The sequence below is a fragment of the Hyperoodon ampullatus genome (assembly GCF_949752795.1).
Source record: "Hyperoodon ampullatus genome assembly, chromosome: 1".
Taxonomy (NCBI): domain Eukaryota; kingdom Metazoa; phylum Chordata; class Mammalia; order Artiodactyla; family Ziphiidae; genus Hyperoodon; species Hyperoodon ampullatus.
The window spans coordinates 37,326,304-37,350,210 of record NC_136914.1 but is presented as its reverse complement, the minus strand read 5'-3'; the positions used below and the strand labels follow the sequence as shown (position 1 = coordinate 37,350,210).

The following is a 23,907-nucleotide window of genomic DNA, read 5'->3' as shown; positions in this document are numbered from 1 at the left end:
CAATAATGACAGTACAAAGGCAGTCAATAAAACATTTTCCCCAGATTTATAAATGCTAAGAATCTAAAATGTGAAAGCATATTTTTTCCCCTCAATGAAAACAGCTGTAGCTCTGGGTTCATCTGGCTCACAATGGAATCCATGACTAAATGTTAATTAATGCAGCTGAAGTGCAGAAAGCTTAGTCGGATGCATTGTGTTGTTTCCCCCCAGGGAGAACATATTGTAGGAAACCTGAATCCTGTTTGTTCTATTAAAATCTTTTTATACTTACTTCTTAGTGGAATACCCTATATGGAACCAAATTCCAGATGTTGCAAAGTCTTTGAAGTATCAATAGAGGAAATTTCTTTCACTGTTTATTCTCAGACATTAGGCCTGTGGGCTTTGAAATGAGCATGGTATTAAACTGACAGCTTTGATTCTGTATCTTCAATAACACTAAAGGTCTACTTTCCCATGCAGTCTACTAAATGTGTAGAGATTTCACTTTTGGGGGAAGATGTTCTGATATACTGTAGGTAGATATTGTCAAGACTGTTCTCAGAAGAGCTGTGTCTTCAAGCCCATGAAATCACAAAACCTCCCCTCCAAGGTTTCAGTTCTTGGGTATGTGTTTTGAGTGAAATGCATATGATATAATGGCTTTTAATGAGCAAAGTTTAAGGGGTTTATGACTGTGTGCTGTAGAATCTGAAGATTGTCATTCCAAAAATACTTTCTTTTTTCTCAAGGAAGTTCAGATTGGCTGCAGTAATTATGAAAATAAACATATCAATACTAAGCCCATAGCTCATTTGAAAAGATGCTTTCTGAGTCATTAATACAATATGTAGTACCTTCTAAAATAGGTTTTATAATTCTGAATCATCTTATGGAGTGACAAGAGAACTGTGCCAAATACTTCTTTAAAGAGAGAATTGGAAAAACACAATGACTGCATTGAGAATGCAGTGTTTGAGCCATGAATCTTGGTCATCGGGGTTTTTGGTGTGTCCCTAACATTAGGATGGAATTTCCAGGCAAATGTTTCTGTATTTGTATGAGGATGTGAGGATTGGTATCACATGATTTTAACCAATTTTTGCAAAATCAAGATTACTTAGGGCTTTTTGCACCAGAAACTCTGGTCGGAAAGGCTGGGGCAAGGCATCTGCATGTGGCACCCTGTGAGCAAGTGAAGCTAAACTAAGTACAAAGGAAAATAGGACTTTTCATTCCTGGCCCTGCTTCACCTGTATACATGGGTGAACCCGTCTTGTGCAGCAGAACTAGAAAGAAACACTCATCCTTCCAGAAGCACCAGCCATGTGACTGACAGTGTCTTGGTGCTCTGACCTGGTGTCAGGCCTTAGCCTCTGAAGTGGGAGAACCAAGTTCAGGACACTGGACCACCAGAGACATCCCGGCCCCATGTAATATCAATCAGAGAGACATCTCACAGAGATCACCGTCTCAACGCTAAGACCCAGCTCCACCCAACAGACAGCAAGTTCCAGTGCTGGATGCCCCATGCCAAGCGACTAGCAAGACAGGACCACAACCCTACCCATTAGCAGAGAGCCTGCCTAAAATCATAATAAGTTCACAGACACCCCAACACACACCAAACGAGGCAGCCCTGCCCACCATAAAGATAAGATCCAGCCCCACCCACCAGAACACAGGCACCAGTCCCCTCCACCAGGAAGCCTACACAAGCAACTGAAAGAACCTCACCCACTGGGGGCAAACATCAAACAATGGGAACTACAAACCTGCAGCCTGCGAAAAGGAGACCCCAAACACAGTAAGTTAAACAAAATGAAATGACAGAGAAATATTCAGCAGATGAAGGAGCAAGGAAAAAACCCACCAGACCTAACAAATGAAGAGGAAGTAGGCAGCCTACCTGAAAAAGAATTCAGAGTAATGATAGTAAAGATGATCCAAAATCTTGGAAACAGAATGGAGAAAATACAAGAAATCTTTAACAAGGACCTAGAAGAACTAAAGAACAAACAAAAAATGATGAACAACACAATAAATGAAATTAAAAATTCTCTGGAAGGAATCAATAGCAGAATAATTGAGGCAGAAAAATGGATAAGTGACCTGGAAGATAAAATAGTGGAAATAACTACTGCAGAGCAGAATAAAGAAAAAAGAATGAAAAGAAATGAGGAATGTCTCAGAGACTTCTGGAAGAACATTAAATGCACCAACATTCGAATTATAGGGGTCCCAGAAGAAGAAGAGAAAAATAAGGTGTCTGAGGGCTTCCCTGGTGGCGCAGTGGTTGAGAGTCCGCCTGCCGATGCAGGGGACGCGGGTTCGTGCCCCAGTCTGGGAGGATCCCACATGCCGCGGAGCGGCTGGGCCCGTGAGCCGTGGCCGCTGAGCCTGTGCTCCGCAAGGGGAGAGGCCACAACAGTGAGAGGCCCGCCTACCGCAAAAAAAAAAAAAAAAAAAAAAAAATAAGGTGTCTGAGAAAATATTTGAAAAGATTATAGTTCAAAACTTCCCTAACATGGAAAAGGAAATAAATAGTCAACCAAGGCCAGGATGTGCAGAGAGTCGCATACAGGATAAATCCAAGGAGATGCAAACTAGCAAACTATTAATCAAACTATGAAAAATTAAACACAAAGAAAAAATATTAAAAACATCAAGGGAAAAGTGACAAATAACATACAAGGGAATCCCCAGAAGGTTAACAGCTGATCGTTCAGCAGAAACTCTGCAAGACAGAAGGGAGTGGCAGGACATATTTAAAGTGATGAAAGGGAAAAACCTACAACCAAGATTACTCTACCCAGCAAGGATCTCATTCAGATTCGATGGAGAAATTAAAAACCTTACAGACAAGCAAAAGCTAAGACAATTCAGCACCACCAAACCAGCTTTACAACAAATGCTAAAGGGACTTCTCTAGGCAGGAAACACAAGAGAAGGAAAAGACCTATAAAAACAAACCCAAAACAATAGAAAATGGGAATAGGAACATACATATTGATAATTACCTTAAATGTAAATGGATTAAATGCTCCAACCAAAAGACATAGACTGGCTGAATGGATACAAAAACAAGACCCATATATATGCTGTCAACAAGGACCAGCTTCAGACCTAGGGACACATACAGACTGAAAGTTAGGGGACTGAAAAAGAGATTCCATGCAAATGGAAATCAAAAGAAAGCTGGAATAGCCATTCTCATATCAGAAAAAATAGACTTTAAAATAAAGACTATTACAAGATACAAAGAAGGACACTACATAATGATCAAGGGATCAATCCAAAAAGAAGATATAACAATTGTAAATATTTGTGCACCCAACATAGGAGCACCTCAATACATAATGCAAATGCTAACATCCATAAAAGGGGAAATAGGCCGTAACACAATCATAGTAGGGGACTTTAACACCCCACTTTCACCAATGGACAGATCATCCAAAACGAAAATAAATAAGGAAACACAAGCTTTAAATGACACATTAGACAAGATGGACTTAATTGATATTTATAGGACATTCCATCCAAAAACAACAGAATATACTTTCTTCTCAAGTGCTCATGCAACATTCCCCAGGATAGATCATATCTTGGGTCACAAACACAGCCTTGGTAAATTTAAGAAAATTGAAACCATATCAAGTATCTTTTCTGACCACAACGCGATGAGACAAGATATCAATTACAGGAAAAAAACTGTAAAAAATACAAACACATGGAGTCTAAACCATACACTACTATATAACCAAGAGATCACTGAAGAAATCAGAGGAAATCAAAAAATGCCTAGAAAAAAATGACAATGATAACACTATGACCCAAAACCTATGGGATGCAGCAAAAGCAGTTCTAAGAGGGAAGTTTATAGCAATACAATCCTACCTTAAGAAACAAGAAACACCTCAAATAAACAACCTAACCTTACACCTAAAACAATTAGAGAAAGGAGAACAAAAAAATCCAAAGATAGCAAAAGGAAAGGAATCATAAAGATCAGAACAGAAATAAATGAAAAAGAAATGAAGGAAACAATAGCAAAGATCAATAAAACTAAAAGCTGGTTCTTTGAGAAGATAAACAAAATTGATTAACCATTAGCCAGACTCATCCAGAAAAAAAGGGAGAAGACTCAAATCAACAGAATTAGAAATGAAAGTGGAGAAGTAACAACTGACACTGCAGAAATACAAAGGATCATGAGAGATTACTACAAGCAACTATATGCCAATAAAATGGACAACGTGGAAGAAATGGACAAATTCTTAGTAAAGTACAACTTTCCAAGACGGAACCAGGAAGAAATAGAAAATATAAACAACCAATCATAAGCTCTGAAATTAAAACTGTGATTAAATATCTTCCAACAAACAAAAGCCCAGGACCAGGTGGCTTCACAGGTGAATTATCAAACATTTAGAGAAGAGCTAACACCTATCCTTCTCAAACTCATCCAAAATATAGCAGAGGGAGGAACACTCCCAAACTCATTCTACAAGGCCACCATCACCCTGATACCAAAACCAGAAAAGATGTCACAAAAAAGGAAAACTACAGGCCAATATAACTCATGAATATAGATGCAAAAATCCTCAACAAAATACCAGCAAACAGCATCCAACAGCACGTTAAAAGGATCATACACCATGATCAAGTGGGGTTTATCCCAGAAATTCAAGGATTCTTCAATATATGCAAATCAATCAAAGTGATACACCATATTAACACACTGAAGGAGAAAAACCATATGATCATCTCAATAGATACAGAAAAAGCTTTTGACAAAATTCAGCACCCATTTATGATAAAAACCTTCCAGAAAGTAGGAATAGAGGGAAGCTACCTCAACGTAATAAAGGACATATATGACAAACCCACAGCCAACATTGTTCTCGGTGGTGAAAAAATGAAACTATTTCCTCTCAGATCAGAAACAAGACAAAGTTGCACACTCTCACAGCTATTATTCAACATAGTTTTTGAAGTTTTAGCCACAGCAATCAGAGAAGAAAAAGAAATAAAAGGGTCCAAATCGGAAAACAAGATGTAAAACTTTCACTGTTTGCAGATGACATGATACTATACATAGAGAATCCTAAAGTTGCTACCAGAAAACTACTAGAGCTAATCAATGAATTTGGTAAAGTAGCAGGATACAAAATTAATGCACAGAAATCTCTTGCATTCCTATAAACTAACAATGGAAAATCAGAAAGACAAATTAAGGAAACACTCCCTTTTACCACTGCAACGAAAAGAATAAAATACCTAGGAATAAACCTACTTAAGGAGACCAAAGACCTGTATGCAGAAAAATATAAGACACCGATGAAAGAAATTAAAGATGACACAAACAGATGGAGAGATATATCATGTTCTTGGATTGGAAGAATCAACATTGTGAAAGTGACTATACTACCTAAAGCAATTACAGATTCAACACAATCCCTATCAAACTACCAATGTCATTTTTCACAGAACTAGAACAAAAAATTTCACATTTTGTATGGAAATATAAAATACCCCGAATAGCCAAAGCAATCTTGAGAAAGAAAAATGGAGCTTGGGGGGGAATCAGGCTCCCTGACTTCAGACTATACTACAAAGCTACAGTAATCAAGACAGTATAGTACTGTCACAGAAATAGAAATACATCAATGGAACTGGATAGAAAGCCCAGAGATAAACCCACGCACATATGGTCACCTCATCTTTGATAAAGGAGGCAAGAATATACAATGGAGTAAAGACATCCTCTTCAATAAGTGGTGCTGGGAAAACTGGACAGCTACATGTAAAAGAATGAAATTAGAACACTCCCTAACTCCATACACAAAAATAAATTCAAAATGGATTTAAGACCTAAATGTAAGACCAGACACTATAAAACTCTTAGAGGAAAACATTGGCAAAACACTCTATGACATAAATGACAGCCAGACCCTTTCTGAACCACCTCCTAGAGAAATGGAAATAAAAACAAAAATAAACAAATTGGACCCAATGAAACTTAAAATCTTTTGCATAGAAAAGGAAACCATAAACAAGAAAAAAAGACAACCCTGAGAATGGGAGAAAATATTTGCAAACAAAGCAGCTGACAAAAAATTAATCTAAAAATATACAAGTAGCACATGCAACTCAATATCAAAAAAAACCCAAAAAACAGCCAAATCCAAAAATGGGCAGAAGACCTAAATAGACATTTCTCCAAAGAAGATATACAAATTACCAACAAACATATGAAAGTATGCTCACCATCACTAATCATTAGAGAAATGCAAATCAAAATTTCAATGAGATATCATCTCACACCATTCAGAATGGCCATCATCAAAAAATCTAGATACCATAAATGCTGGAGAGGGTGTGGAGAAAAGGGGACCCTCTTGCACTGTTGGTGGGAATGTAAATTGATACAGTCACTATGGAAAACAGTATGGAGGTTCCTTAAAAAACTAAAAATAGAACTATCGTACAACCCAGCAATCCCACTACTGGGCTCGTGCCCTGAATAAACCATAATTCAAAAAGAGTCATGTCCCACAATGTTCATTGCAGCGCTATTTGCAATAACCAGGACATGGAAGTAGCCTACATGTCCATCGACAGATGAATGGATAAAGGAGATGTGGCATATATATATACAATGAAATATTACTCAGCAAGAAAAAGAAATGAAATTGAGGTGTTTGTAGTGAGGTGGATGGACATAGAGTCTGTCATACAGAGTGAAGTAAGTCAGAAAGAGAAAAACAAATACTGTATGCTAACACATATATATGGAATCTTAAAAAAAAAAATGCTTCTGATGAACCTAGGGGCAGGACAGGAATAAAGGCACAGATGTAGAGAATGCACTTGAGGACATCAGGAAGGGGAAAGGGAAGCTGGGACGAAGTGAGAGAGTAGCGCTGACCTATATACACTACCAAATGTAAAATAGCTAGTGGGAAGCAGTTCCATCTCACAGGAGGATCAGCTCAGTGCGTTGTAACCACCTAGAGGGGTGAGATAGGCAGGGTGGGAGGGAGACGCAAAAGGGAGGGTGTATGTGGATATATGTATACATATAGCTGATCCACTTTGTTATATAGCAGAAATCAACACAACATCTTAAAGCAATTATACTCCTATAAAGATGTTAAAAAAAAAGATTACTTAGGGATAGCATGACACTTGATTTATCTTTGCAAATGAGAATCACAAGTTAATATTTTCTAATTATTCCAATTGTGTGATAGTTTGACATAGAGAATCTGGAAAGTCCAAGAGTGTTTTCACTTGTCAGAAAATGCAGGAAACAGGAAGGTTCGGAGAAATGTGGTCAATGCCTTGTATAGAACCTTCTGCAGGACTGCCTGTCTGCAGATCCTTGTAACACATACTTATTTTACACTAACTTTCTCTGTGGAATTCTGTCGATCACAACTTCTGAAATCCCATCCTGCAAATGATACTTACATATCCAACACGATTCTGTCTTTATGGACAAATACCTCAAGCCCAACTACCCAAGGTACAACCAATGAAAAATGATGAATAGGATTAAATTCTTTAATCATATGTGCCTATAATGATTTCTAGCAAAAATGGCAAATACCTTCAGAAAGCTCTTTGCCAAATGTCCTAGCAGTATATACATACCCACACATTTGTGTATGAGTGTGTAGACTTGTGTGTGTATATATATATATAACAAAATATATAATGTATATTTATATACACATTATATGTATATATCTTTAGCACCTATATATCTTTATAATTTTTCCATGTATGCTACTTTGTTTTGTTCCATTTTTGGTTTTGCTTTAGTCTGAAATGCTCTATGAAATTAAGTAATAATCGTGTGTAAATTTGAAAGAAAACTCAAGATTTTCCAATAGAATTGAGGGTTTCAGGTCTTTGTATAGTACTTAATTACATTTGTTTTTGTATAACATTTCTCTGCAGATTTTAGCCTTTTGTAAAAATCTATCTGAAACGAATTATCATAATTTAGGGTTAATTTCTTATAGAGTACTATCCCATGAAAGGAATTGTCTCTCTGAATAATGTCATGATTTATAGTATTTCACTCCAATTTTTTCCTATTTATCTGCTTGTTATTCAAAAAGGAGATGTGATCCAAATTGGCAAATTTGCAGACTTTGCTGTCAGACATGCCAAATTTTAGACTGGAGTGAGCTTTTATGGCCAAGTACTAAGCTTTGGGGAAATGTGGTTGAGGGAAAAATGTTGGCAGACCTTTAATGCATAGTCTTCGAAGAGGGAAAATGCAGTCGGTTTCTTTGCTTCTCAAAATGTTTTCTGTGCATGTTTCCCTTGTGATGTTAAAACAAAATAGAGTAATTAATGGAATGCTGATGTCTTAGCTTTCTTAGAAGAATAACCTGCCAGAGGGAGAAGAAGTAGTGATTCAGAAACAGAGACAGGTAAAAAGAGATGAGGATGTATGCACTTCATATAGTTAGGAACAACATCTATCTTCTCATTACTATATCCGTAACACCTAGTACAATATAATGCAAGGTGCCGAGTACTTATTGAAGTGTATATATTTACCAGGTTTATGGAGGAAAGTCAACCATATGAAATGGGTTTATTGTTGGCAGTAACTACTCCCGACTTTGCTATGTTGAAGGCTTATTCCCTCCTGTGTAGGATCTTTCCGCCTCATGGTACAGCAAAGACCTTTCTGCTGCTCTAGTGGTTCAAGTGGAGGGAAACTCCTCACATCCTCTTTCTTACGCCTCTGCCTTCCTCTCTGGTAATGATACCAAGAGAAAGATGGAAGGAGGTAGAGATCTTCCTGCAGAGAAGTTTCCACTGGGGTGTAGCACCTTAACACTGACTGGTTATTACACACCCCTTCAAATGCTGACTCTCTCATGAGGTGCCTTTGAAGATTTTATAATGTCCCTAGAATTGGAAATGCATGTCATGTGATAGGAGTCTCTACCTTGGGCATGGTTAAGGTAGATGGGCTACCAACAAAATGGCTCAGAGGCCAGCTGCTTGCTTTGTGCTTATTCAGCTATGTGGAAACTCATGGACCCTGGTCTGCCAAGTAGGGGATATACAGGCTGTCACTGCCCCCCTCAACCCTGCCATCTTTCCCCCTTCTCCATAAAGCATGAGCTTCACACCCAGCAGTTCAGTGGTTTCACACATCATGTGAGTCTGCAACTTGGAGAAGGGCTAGGTGACAGCTCTAGCTTCAGAATTGATGAGCAGCTCTCTTGTGCTCCCCTGACTTGTTCTGATGGTTCAGAGAATTTTCTTCTTTCTCCTCAAAAAATAGTGTTCATCTTGAAAACTGTTATATCCAAGTGGCACTTCCTCTTTTCTAGTCTTCCTCTTGTAATAGCCAGGGGCAGAGGGATGACATTTGGGTTCCTTCTCTGAAATGTGTATTCTCCATAAGCTCTATAGGGAAGTGGCCAGGCACAACCTTCTTTTTTTTTTTTTTTTTTAAACTTAGAGTGTCAGTAACTTCTCTCTTCAGATTCAGATCCTAACAATTTCAGGATAATAGAAAAATGACTTTTTATCTATATCTATAATCTTAGATTGGAGTCCAGGGAAACACACTCTGATGGAGAGTTATGTTAGAACATTTACTGGGGAGTGCTCTCTGGAGATACTTCATCTCTAAGGAATTGAGGAAAGCAGGCTCAGGCAGAAGGAGAAGCTGGCCCAAAACACCATTGCAGTTAATGTCTCAGCTGATGCTATGGGAAGCTCTGGAGCTTGGATGCTTCCTAGAGTTGCTCTAACCTGAGGGACCAATCCTTTGTTTCCTGGCATCAGCTAGTCTAGTCATTGACTGGGGGGAGGTGAGACAAGTAAACTCATGTGAAGCAGCTCCAGGTTGCAATGGAGAACAGTTTCCATGAGGGCCTCTATGAGCCATCAGCTAATATACTGGCCTCTGGGATCTAGACAGAGCATCACAGTATCCATTAGAGTATTTATAGCTTTATCTGTATCTAGCTTTCTGTATTCCAGACAATGTTTCAGACTTTTTCAATGTATCACTTAATTTAATCCTTACCACATTATTATTTAATCCTCACCTCTATTACTATATCCATTTCCAGATAAAGAAACTGAGGCACAGAAAAGTAGTTTGATCAAGGTCAAACAGCTAACACTAGCTAGTAAATGCATGTGTAAATATAAATATAAATATATATATTACTTATCACTGACTTTATATATGTATATATTCTGGCTTAAAATATGAGATATCAGAGTATTAGAGGATGGAGCCTAGTTTTTGAAATATGAACTTATGAACAGTTTTTATTAGTGGTAATTGAAGTGGATAGACTTGTATCTCTTCTTAGCTCATCCATTAAGGATGACACTTTGGGCACTTGAAGTGAGAATAGGCATTTTCATTTACATTCAGTTATTTATATGTGTAAGCCTATCATAAAGATATGCACTGGCTAAAGATGTTCACTTAAGAGTTATAAGGCCACAACTATACTGTCATGAAAAGGTGGGGAGAAAACCACACTTGTCTGCAGTGGACTTTCTTATATGTGAATAGCTATGTGAAAGGACGAATCTGCACCTATAATTTTTTCTTACAGAAAATTATTACACGCTGGAGTTCAGTTCTCTTCATGGCAGAACTCACACTGCTGAAATTGGTCTCACTTCTTCACTAACTTCCTCTGCACACTAGCCAAGTTATCACCACTGTCTAGCCACCAACAAGCACACCTCATACTGTTCCTTTATTGGGAATCAGTCCAGTGACCTGCACAGGTATTATTCAAGCAGAGACCCATTATGAGTTTTAAGGGCAATTACCAATATCTCAGACTCCCAAAGCCCCATCTCAGCCCAGTGTCCCAAATCAATAATAACTAGAAAGTGGAGGTTTTCTTTTTCTCTTCCTTCCCCCAGAAAAAGAATAGAAGAGGTGAACACAGGGGAAAAAAGGGGATGAGAGATGAAGAGGCAGCTATGGTAACAAAGAAAAAAAAAGAGAAAATTTGAAAGGTAATTTAAAGTGATTTTCATCTGCCTGGAAATGAAAGTAAACCCTTCAACAAAGGAGAAGGTGTCATTTATCCCAAGTTTAGCCAGGAATATACTAATTATTAATAATATCCTTAGACAATTACATATGTAAATTTTAATAAAAAATGTTTCCATTCTAACTATTTTCCAGAAGAATTTTCAGGGGTGATTGAAAAGTTAGAAAACATGGGTGCTGAGAGAATCCAATAAATGCATTATGGATCTTTTTTCTAAAAAAAAAAAAAAAAAAAAAAAAAAGCATTTACCTACCAAAATTGCTGACATTTATGGGGGCTTCAGAGAGTCCCTGAAACCCAACTGTGGACTCCAGCTTTAGAACTGTAATTTAAATTTAGGGACAAGAGACATTATTAGTCTCTATCTTTCTATCTCCATCTCTATATTTAGCTATTCATCTCTGTGTTCCTGCATATCATCTATTTCATCTATATACATATGTGCATAAACATGACAATTTTTTTTTATTATTTGTAACTATGTGGTGCTAGTAATCAGTTTTTGAATTTTACTGCCCTGATTCAGTTGTGTTTTTCCCCCTCACTGGTTCTATGATTATGTAACTCTACAGACCTATTTTATGCACTTACAAAAAACTTTCTGGAGAACATTTCATGGCTCTGGAGGCTACAAAATTTTTAATTTACCAAAACTTGAACCTACTCAGATGGTCAGTGCAGCTGTGCTATATGAGGCCATCTGAGAGATATTCATGGTGTCTCTGAGAAGGAAAGGCATGTAGCCAGTTTTTGAGTTTTTGAGATAATTATGTGACATCAGCAATGAAAGTTTATCATCCAAGTTTGCAACTCCTTCTAGGGTGATCAAATAATGTTATTGGATAAATTAATTTGCTGTCATTTAAATTTGTTATCTACTTTATAGGAGAATTTGGGGATATTTTAGTAGTGTTTTAGCATAGAAGTTGGTCATTTTCTTGATCACTGGTTAAATATGTTGCTAGGGCATTTAATTTTACAACACACTCTTTATCTTAGTTTTTCCCTTTTGTGTTAGTACTGTAAGTTGAAAGCCATGTATTTATATTTGTTACCCAAAGGCAAATAGGACAATCTCTTTTTTTGTCTGCCTATGTCTGTAGGCAGCCCTGAAGCTTGTATTTTTTTTTCTTTGCTTAGTTAATGTGTGCAAACCATTTAGAGAATGTGAGTAGGAATTGTTATGGTATGAAAACATAATTCTGTGTACACAAGTAGTTCTGAACATGACTTAAATAAATGCATTGAAAATCAGCATGCTTTAGCTACTCGTATTCTTCTATATAAAAAAAGTATTTGAGATGTTTGCTTCAAAATTCCCTTCCTACTTAAAATGCCTTAAAATATACATTTAAAAGAGGCCATTAAAATGTCACAAAGAGCATTTAAAAATGTTTGTAATCTCTTGAAATTCCGACTACTGCCATGTCAACCAAAAGACATTTGGAGCATTTATAAACCGATCATAAGATCCCAATTTTGATAAGTGTCCATATGAGAAGGGCTCTCTTACAGTATTTGTAGACATGTTGACCTACTCATATTCATTTCTATCATTCATTCTATATCCTAGATCAGGGGTCAGAAAACATTTTCCAGAAAGAACAAGAGGGCAAATACTGTAAGCTTTGCTGGCCATAAAGTATCTGCTACAACTGCTGAACTCTGCTGTCGTAGCATAAAACAAGTGGGTATGGCTGTGTTCCAATGAAACTTTATTAATGAATACTGAAATCTGGATATAATATTATTTTCAAATATCAAGAAATATTATTCTTCTTTTGATTTTTTTCCAATCACTTAAAAATGTAAAAAATAGACAGTAAACCAGATTTGGCCCATGTGCCATAGCTAGCCAACGCTTGTGCTAGATTAAAAAAAGCAAACCTATGAAAAGGAGTCTGAAGATACTATTATAAATCACTAATCCCCACTGGTGCCACCAGAGACAAAATTAGAATTCTGAGACAGAGTGTCTCCCCAGGCCATGGCATTACCCACTGCCTCAACATCATGATTCAGGACCTGTTTGCCAACATTTTTATTTAGAAGCTCCGTCTCTGAATAATATCTCTTTTTTTCCCCCAGTCATGATGAATCTAAAACGTTTTAGTGACCAAACCGAAACCCTTACTTTAAATTTTGTCTTAGCTCATTTAGAACTCTAGAATCTGACCAGAGCTGAAATCTGTAATGTGACTTTTAAAGCAATGAATACCATTAATAGGAGATTGGGTGTGGCTAGCATGAGAAACATTTCCCATACTTTGTTCAGTCCACACAAGCTCAGGGAGATATTCATAAGTATTCTGAGATGGAAGCATCCCTTGCAAGATCAAGTAAGCTTGAAGTTTCTTCTGAACTCTCCTTTTTACAATGTACATTAGCGTCTTAATGCTCTAAGTATCTCACACCAAATGTCAATACTTTGTTTGCTCGTAAAACTAACAAACTTATTTTCTCAGAGGAGTAGTTTATTCCCCCCACCACTCATTTATGAACATATCTCTACTCCTAACCCACCAGTTTTCCTTTAACATCAGTATGAGAAACACTTCCATAATTTTTGGAGCTAACGTTCACTGAAATGTGTGAGGCCTGTACTAATGAATGTCAGATTTTAAATACAACAGTTCATTTAATATGATAAACTTGTGATAGATGCCATTCCTCTCACTCATCAACAGTGATAAAATTCACATTCCTAATAAATGCTAAAACCAGGCTTCACACTCATCTGAGCCCACAAAACCACCACATGCTGCAGCTTCCTTATACCAATGAGAATATGGATAGGTTAATTTTCTAGATACCACAGAGGCCAAATATCCAAGAGTTAAGAAAAATAAGGACAACAAATGAAGAAATGAGGTTATGGATTTAAAAGTTAGTGTACTTCATAGAGAACAGACTTGTGGCTCCCAAGGGGGAGGGAGAAGGGAGAGGGATGGACTGGGAGTTTGGGGGTTGGTAGATGCAAATTATTACATTTAGAATGGATACACAACAAGGTCCTAATGTATAGAGCACAGGGAACTATAGTCAATATCCTGTGATAAACCATAATGGAAAAGAATATAAAAATGAATGTCTATATGTGTATAACTGAGTCACTTTGCTGTACAACAGAGATGGGCACAACATTGTAAATCAACTATACTTCAAAAAACAAAAAAATTAAAAATTAAAGTTAGCATACTCTGCATTTCCTTCTTCTCTCTGCAAGACTCGCATTTCTTATGTTGTCTGTATTCTCTTCCTTCTCCATCAGATTTGATGCACTTGAGAACAGAAATGATACCTTCCATCCCTAGTACCTAGCAGAGTGACTATCATGTTGTATATGCTCAATGCACATTCATTGAATTAATGAATAGACTAGACCTCATTTTTATCATCCAGGGAATGATTGTATTGGATTAGCCAAAATGAAAAGAGCCTTGCATCTCTGAGCTATTTAATTTGATCATAGCTCTTTGTCTCAGTGCCTTAAGAGACTGGAGAAGTTCATTAACTTCACAGACTCTACGCTCTTTAAAAAGCAGTCTGCATTGCCTCATCGTTCACTTCTTCATTACCACTAACACCAATTGTGTCATTTAGTACTTTGATGATAGAAGCTGTTTACTAACAAATTATCTGCTGGAATAAATGTGATCCCCTCCCCCTCATTGTCCTCTGTGGCCTGGTTCTAATTATGTACTCATGGGCTGTTTGCATTCACCATTTTTATCCAGTAGTTGAAAAGGGCTTTGCAATCCAATCAAGCTCAGAAAACAGACAGTACAGTGCTAAACAACTGTCAGTGGCTGTTACTAGGAAGAGTATTTCTCCAGGCAGTTCTTTTTCTGTGGCAGGGCTTCTTTAAGCTGTATCTTAGCCAGGGAAAGAGTGTGTCTGAATGAGGCAACGGCCAGTGAGGAGAGCAACCATAGGTTAGAAATGATATGGGAGTGAGAAAGAGAAAACATACTTCACAGGAAACGCAATATATCAGAAGAAGGAGGATGAGTGTGCTGCAGAGCAGCTGTTGGTAATTAGGTTGTAGGAAACAGACTTGCAGTAAGGATGAAACCAGCATGTCACCAAGTCCTGTGCTAACTCTTAGGGAACCAAGGTAGCCTTTCTCATTTTTCTTTTTTTTTTCTTTTCATTTTTAATATAAAACTGAGCTGAACTGGTCCTGAATGTTTCCAAAAGTGAAACCTAAAGGACCATCTGCAACCCAATAATGCATCCTTGGGCCTGCTGGACATCCTGACTTTAAAACGATTGTTATCTTTGTCTATTGATCTGTGGGTTCATTTGCCCTGTGTTGGTTTTTCAAATGCTGCCTTTCTTGAGAACTGTCCATCTCCACAGCCCTGTGACATCAGGCCTAGAAAGGCCCAAATTGAAGTCCTGAGAGGTCCTGATTTGGCAGAAATGTATGGTCCTACCTGCTAAAATCCCTACACCCCAATTAAGAAAACTGGCGACTTGGGCTTCCCTGGTGGTGCAGTGGTTAAGAATCTGCCTGCCAATGCAGGAGATACCAGTTCAAGCCCTGGTCCGGGAAGATCCTACATGCTGTGGAGCAACTAAGCCCGTGTGCCACAGTTACTAAGCCTCCGCTCTAGAGCCTGTGAGCCACAACTACTGAGCACGTGTGCCACAACTATGAAGCCCATGCGCCTAGACCCTGAGCTCCACAACAAGAGAAGCCACCACAATGAGAAGCCCGCGCACCGCAACAAAGAGTAGCCCCTGCTCACTGCAACTAGAGAAAGCCCGCGCACAGGAACAAAGACCCAATGCAACCCAAAATAAATAAATTAAATAAATAAATTTATTTAAAAAAAACATAACTGGCAACTTGAGGTAAAGCCACCTAGGGTTTATAAAACCCCAATTTATTCTGGGTGATTTGTTAAGTACTTTGTTAACTATAAAACTCTTTGCTTTAGGTATACAAGAGTAGAAAAAGACCTAAGACCTAGGAGGAGAGATGCCTAAGGGGAAAAAACTAGGTATTGATGGTGAGGAAGGAAAGCCACAAAGCCCGCCCTGGAGACCAGTGTAGGAAGAGGAGAGAAGTATCAGACCTCTCTCTGTCAGACAGTACTAGAATCAAATCCCAGCTCTGCCACTGGAGCTAGTTGCTTAGTCTCGCTAAACCACAGTGTCCTCTTAGTGAATGTGAAGTAAGAATGCCTCCCTTGTAAGGTTGTGGTGAGGATGGAATGAGATAAGGGTATGGGGAACAGTCAACACTCTGCCTGGCCCAGAGAATGGCTTACTGAAAAGTAGCAAGACTTGGAACTATTGTCCATATAGTACCATGTATAAATAAGCACTGGCCTGGATATTGAACAGTCTTAGATGGCATTATAGATGCACTGGAAATTTTGGAAGACATAGGTCATTGTGGGCTGGAGTAATCAAGGAAGACTTCCCAGAGGCAGTGAATCTTCCACTGGAATGTAAAGAAACTACAGGATTTTGATTAGATGACTATAGTGTTAAGAATTTTTTTTTTTTTAATATTGATGAAGCACGGAGAAAGTTCTGAAGCCAGAAAGGAATACTAATGGATTAAGAAGGGGGGATGTACCAAGGACATGTAGTGTGATTCATGTGTGTCCTGCTGTTCTACACAGTCCTGGAGAGGTGGTCATTTGTCTGTTCCTTCTATAGGGCCAACTCGGAAGAGCCCTGATTCTTAGGGAACTTGGTAGTATTCAAACACCAGGCTGCCCTCACATAGGCAATCAGCTAATTCTGTGAAAATACAATAAGATAAATGCTAATCAAATGCTTATATTTCAAATATTAGAGTAGAAAAACAAAATTCAAACTTAGTACATTCAAATTTCATCAACCAGCTCTGGGTCTAATAGGCCTCCCCAACTTTAGAGGACTGTCACTAGATTGTCATCATGCAGTGACATTGGTTTAAGGATCTGCTGGTCCCACATGGAAGGTTTTCCCATGAACTTTTAACTTGACCAGCAGTATTTCTAAACTAAACTTTTGTGTGCCTGTGACAAGAAATAGGTATGAGTAAAAAAAGTGCTTATTAGTCTGCTAGGGCTGCCATTACAAAGTACCACAGACTGGGAGGCTTTAACAACAGAAATTCATTTTCTCACAGTCTGGAGGCTAGAAGTCCAAGATCAAGGTGTTAGCAAGATTAGTTTCTTCTGAGAGCTCTTTCTTTGCCTTGTAGATTGCTGCCTTCTCCCTGTGTCTTCACATGATCTTCCTTCCGTGTGTGTCTGTGTCCTAATTTTTCTCTCTATAAGGACACCAGTAATATTGGAATAGGACCTACCCTGATGATCTCATTTTAACTTAAATACTCTTTTAAACCCTATTTCCAAATAGGGTCAGCTTCTGAGGTGCAAAGGGTTACTTTGTCAACATATGTATTTTGGAAGAACACAATACAGACCATAACAGAGTAAAAAAGATGAGACATCATGGTCCTTCCAGAGGCTTCTCTTTTTATGCAGCAAACTCTTCCTCATGTTTATTACTTACTACTTGAGCCCTATCCTACTCTTCAAGGAAGGTATGTACACCTTCCTTGTTGTATGTACACCAAGCCACAATCCAGAATTCCGCTCAATTTTTTGATAAATGTTGGAAATCCTGAGTGATTAACCAACCAAAGGATTAACTAAAAAACATGTGAAATAGAAATGGAAGCTGCCCAGAGAAAGACCAGATATTTTACATTTAACGACTCTTTCCTGCAAATTGTCCTTGGATTTAAAATTCTCCTTAATTTTGTTCCTAGGGTTTTTTTTGTTGTTGTTGTTATTATTCTTTGTTTTTATCACTTTGCCTAAAGGAAATAGATTAGACATCTAGCCTTGTGTCATTGTTAGAAGTTAGTGTCTTTGGGCTTTTTTTTTTTTTTTTTAAGTCCAGGCTAAATTTTATTTGGGAACAAACTCCTTTCCAAAAGTGGTACATTAATGCCTTAAATAATACTGTCATGTGTCTAGTCAGGGGGAGAAAGCCAAACAGAACCCTTGATAGATCTCATCCAGTTGCCCAGGCCTTCTGTAGTGAATTACCAACTTGTCATTCTGTGTGTGGAGGAGCACAGTATCAAGAGAGGCAATTAATGCTTCTGGAAAACGATTAGTGCAGGGGCATGACATGTTGTGGGGTTCATTTCTCCAGCACCAATCACACTGTCTTTCTCATGACTCACTATTTCTGATGTGTCACTTGCTTACAGGAATCACAGGGGAGATAATGACATATCTGTGCTTGGGGACTGTTTGGCTCTAATGTAGGGGCTGCGATTTGTCATAACGTGTTCTTTGATTGAAAGATAACTCATTCCGATATGGATATAACTGATGCAAATCAATTCTCATTTAAATAGTTGATTTATTTTGTTTTTTTAATTTTTGTTCAGCCTTTCTTTCCCACAGATAACCTTACTGCCAACTTAATTTTATGGAAATTACCTCAAATGCCTGATACCAAATATACAAAACTGCTTACATCTGCCATTTGGTCTTCTTTCCTTCTATTACAACAGAGCAGTGGTCCCTTTTCCTCCCTAAATCCAATCTTGCATCTGTCATGGAATTCCATGCACTCCCACCTTTTCAGAAGCCAACCATAATCTACTGATTGTGCTGTTTCCACCTGGTTATGTAGCTTTGTTTTCTATATTGGATTATCCCCATAGGCTCACAGGGGCAGGCTGGGAACTGGAATTTTTATGCAAAAAAAGTAACAATCTCATGTATACTAAAGTTTTAAAACTATGAGCGTACAACATGCTATTATTCCTCTGATTTAAAAAAAAATGATCTCTTGGCCACTCTCCTCCCACTAACCCTCACCTCCCGTGTTTTGTGTTTTGTTTCTTTTTGCAATAAAACTGCTCTATGCTCTATACTACACTCTCTCCAGTTCCTTTCTTTGGCTCAATCCATTTGTCGCCCACCACACTCCACCTGACTTTTTCTTATTATTGCCATCAATGGCCTCTAATTTTCCCAAATGCAACAATTACTTTTCAGCTCTCATAATAATAATTGCCAATAAGACCATTTGACACAGTCCATCACTGCCTCTTTCTCTCTTTTTTTAATTATTTACTTTATTTATTTTGGGTTACATTGGGTCTTCATTGCTGCCTGTGGGCTTTCTCTAGCTGTGTCGAGCAGGGGCTACTCTTTTTTTTTTTTTTTTTTTTTTTTTTTTTGCAGTACGCGGGCCTCTCACTGCCGCGGCCTCTCCCGCTGCGGAGCACAGGCTCCAGACGCGCAGGCCCAGCGGTCATGGCCCATGGGCCCAGCCGCTCCGCGGCACGCGGGATCCTCCCAGACCGGGGCACGAACCTGTGTCCCCTGCATCGGCAGGCGGACTCCCAACCACTGTGCCACCAGGGAAGCCCCGAGCAGGGGTTACTCTTCATTGCAGTGCGCAGGCTTCTCATTGTGGTGGCTTCCCTTGTTGTGGAGCACGGGCTCTAGGCATGCAGGCTTCAGTAGTTGTGGATCGAGGGCTCTAGAGCACAGGCTCAGTAGTTGTGGTGCACAGGCTTAGTTGCTCCGCGGCATGTGGAATCTTCCCGGACAAGGGATCGAACCTGTGTCCCCTGCACTGGCAGGTGGATTCTTAACCACTGTGCCACCAGGGAAGTCCCCACTGCCTCTTTCTTGACACACATTCTTCACTTGGCTTCAAGGACACTGCACTTGCCTGGTTTTCTTCCTACTTCCCTGCCCATGTCTTCTCAGTCAGCACTGCTTCTTCCTCCTTGTCTCCTTAACCTTCTCATGTTGGAGGGAACTTGGGCTCTGTGTCTGGTCATCTTTGTCCCAGAGATCTGTAGTATATTCTCCTAGCTCATGTACAGACTCTACTCTTCCCGTCACTCTGTTTTATCCCATAAACTGTAGCCAGAGTGATAGTTTTTAATAGAGTTTATTCTTTAGAGAAGTTTTAGATTTATAAAAAAAAAATTGTGCAGAAAGTACAGAGAGTTTCCTTATACAGAGTGATGTTTTTGATATCAAATCCAATCAAGTCATCTCCTATTTTTTTTAAATAACCTTATCACAGCCCACAGGCCCCCACATAGACTATCCAGTGTGTTTCATCTTCCCTCTTTGCTCTCTAACCACACTGGCTTTCCTTCAGTTTCTCAAATGTGTCACGCTTCACTGTAGCCACAGAACCTGTACATACACTGTTCCCTTTTTAAAAAATTGGTCCTCCTCATCATTCCAAGATTCATAAGATAACTCCTACTCATTTCTCAGATAGTACCTCATTTGTTACTTCTTCAGTGAAACCTGCATGTGATTCTCCCTCCCAGTCTGTCTTAACCCACTATTGAAGGCCCATGACCCATTTTTCTTGTATAAATAATGTATCTCTCCCTCACAAAAATCTAAGTTCCATGAGAGTTAGATCTCTGTTTTTTGCTCATTATCTTACTTATAGCATATAGCCAACTACCCAACATGTCATGGACATTTAATTAATATTTGTGGAAGGGAGAGAGGGAGGAACTTGGAAGGAAGGGTGAAAAAGAAGGGAGGAGGGAGACATAGGAAATCAGTGTAAAGGAAGTCAGTGTAATCTAGAAATGGATAGATTCTGGGGTTGATAATCAGGAGCCTTGAGTGTAACACTAATTCTGTTACTCAATTCCCACTCAAGGTTTGGTTAGTTCAACAAACATTAGTAAGAATCAGCTATGATCCAGATATTATGTACCAAGTTCTTATTCTCAGGCAGCTATGGTTTGTCATCCCAGAGAACATCGCTTAGAGGTAGAGTTCCACAGAACCCTCTGAAAAACGCAGATTAAATCCATTTAGGAAGCAGTCTAGCATCACAGAAGCAGTCTGTTGGTGAAATGGGACTGCTGCTCCTGCTGTATCTCTTAGGCAAGTCCTCTAATCCCTGTGGTATCCATTTCCTCATCAGTGAAACAGACATTACATCATAGACTTACCAGATGAGACTGTGTATGTCAATGTCTGCAAAGCGGTGTCACCCAAATGAGCATAATTTAGTCCCATTAGTCTACCATCATATGCATGTCTAACTTGTCCTCAACTCTCCTCTCTTTAGGGGCACCTCATTATTTCTAATGTGCTGGAATCCAGTGATAAGTCTTAGTAACATCATTCTCCATCATTTTCTCCCCTAGTTGATGTGATGTGTAAAAATCAAATTGTGTGAAAGGACTCACTGGAAAAAGAATGGGATGATCTATGTGCCTGTGTAAAAAAATGGACTTGTTTTATGTGGTTGTGTTGCCTTCCCTCTCAAAATGCTGAAAATCCAGATCTGAGCCATAAATGACTCCTCTCCTCAGTCAATATGAATCGATGATGGAACGTTAAACCCACCCATTCTGCTCAGTCCATTGCTGTTAACCTGTGGACCCCAGTAGATTTGACTGCTGCTTCTTTTGAGATGAATGTTTCCTCCTGCACTTCCTGGGAACTAAAGGTGCCTATTCATTAGTTTTCTGAAACACAAAGCCTCAAGGGCATAAATGATACTACTGATGGGAGTACTAGTGATGAGACTGATCATGCATAGGAAATGGGTTGTATGCTCAGTTGATTGGTTACTGACTGAATTATGCAGAAAGATCCAGGCACAATGGCTTAGTATGTTAATAGTGGCTGAAAACACTACCCTATTCAAAGCACAGTATTACTATCTCCTTGCTCTTCAAACTAATTGGAGGTCTCATTTAAAAATATTTTAAATTTGAAGCTTTTACATTCTCTCACTTTCATGAAATTTGCTTTATTTTTGAAGCAACTAATGAGTCCCACCCTTCCAGCAAATCTTGAATCTTTAGGATTCCTTGGCCAAATTAATATTGAAAATTACTTTTAAATAAGACCTAAGATTCACCTAATAACATTAGATTTTATCTTTACAAAAAAAAAAAAAAAGAAAAGAAAAAGCCAAAATCAAATGGGGGAATATAATTTTGTTTTAGAATCTCAACAAGATTTAAAATAAATGTCTCCTTACAATATGCATGACATATACTGTTTTTGAAAGGATTGTTTGAACTAAAAAATGTGTTCCAAATTAGAGTTAATATTTTTCTATTAAAAAAAATAACAGTAAAGAAGTAGCTTCTTGACATTTCTCAGTACCTGTCACTACATTAGATAGAAACAATCTCACATAGCAGAAATTATAAAGATACATCTCCTCAGTGAGGGATGAGTATCTATATACTTAGATGTGGCTAGAACAGCGATAGGAAGACTAACACATTTATTTCCATTTTTGAGAAATATGGAATCTGGATCAGATAAGATGCCTTGCTTTTTAAGGCTTTACAAGTTTGTTCATTCATGTAAACTCCAGACAGTTTTCAAGTGTTTCTTCTAACCAAGGGATGAGTGGTTGTGGCTTTTTTATATTCCCAAGATTATAGATTTAAATCCATTAAAAGATAATGTTCACTAGTGTTTGTGAGATTTGCTATTATTGTTTCCATCCTTCTATTCCAAACATGAATTGGCTTTTAAAGAAATCAGTTTGAGTCTGAAATTAAGACAGAAAGAATATTGTAAGGAAAATGAAATTTAATAAATCTCTTATTTTATGGAAGTTATAAGGAACCTCAAAGATTGTTGTGTTCATTTTGCAGTGAGGATTATGGTTCCCAGAGAGGTTATTGTGGCCAACCTTGTATAAATGCCCATGTTCTCAGTCGAGTAGTCTTTCTACTCTTCCACATTCTGTTTGATTGTATTAATATTAAAGTTCCTTAGTTTCTCAAGTTTAAGTAGCAAGACTACTCCTAGTCTGCTTGATTCTAGTAGTACAGTGATGACAATATAGTGATCATAATAGCTACTATTTGATGTACTTTAAGTGCTAAGTATAGTGTTAGGCCCTTTTTATGCATTATTTAATTTATTTTTTTGCCGTTATTATGAGTTAAATAGTGTTTTCTCATATGGTGAAGTTAGGTTCAAAAGATTAAGGAGCTTTCCAAGATCACAGAACTAAGTTTGTGACACAGAGTTCGGATCCATGTTTTCTTTTCTAAGTTGGTTTACTTAGGATGAGAAATAGAAAATTATCTGAGAAATTAAAATTTTGTCCTCTAGTCAAAATATTGTGAGATTTTATTAGATCTCTAGAGCATGGTGTCTGTAGTTAACTATCAATATATTTTATTGATGAAAATTTCTATTATATTTTGTATATCATGTTAATAGGAAACTGTTGGCATATTTGACAACAAAATGTCTCCTGGCTTAATTAATATTTGATAATTGGGCTCGATTTTGAAGAGATATTTCCTCTAAACAGCAGGATTTGAGTCGGTTTGTCTGTTACTCTTATCTGTTGTGCATCTTCCGTGGAGGATGGTGGCCTCACCTCTGCACACCTGTCAAGTGGCTAGTACTGTAGTGGTTATACCTGTGTCTCAAGACAGAGAATTAGGAAGCCTTCCTTCCCGTAACCTGCCCTATATACATATGTTGTAAGAGTGCTGTTCAGTGTCAATGGGGAGGCAAGGTATGGAGGGATGGGAAAACTTTGTAGTCTTTTCAGTAGTTTGTTAAGGCCACATATATAAATGTATTAAAAATAAGACGGTAAATAATTTCATGGAAAATTAACTCAAGAAACTAACCAAAAGTCATTAAAATGCCATATGGACGGAGGGAAGATGAAGAGATTGCATTTATCCAACCATGTGATGCTGAACCATCTTGTTATGCCAGCTATCATCAGGAAAATTTCAGTGTGGAGGACAATGTTTCTTGAATATTTACCTTGAAAGTAAGCAAATCAGTATAAATTGACAAAATTTAGGGCTTGTTTAAAGGCAGTA

The 23,907-nt window shown here is 38.1% G+C and overlaps 1 protein-coding gene across 1 annotated transcript in view; it reads left to right on the top strand.

The window, feature by feature from the left end:
- The window catches only part of ARHGAP24 (Rho GTPase activating protein 24), a gene marked incomplete at both ends in the record, with an annotated part of 409,839 nt that overhangs the window by 139,681 nt on the left and 246,251 nt on the right, over nucleotides 1-23,907 (top strand). The window lies entirely within an intron of this gene.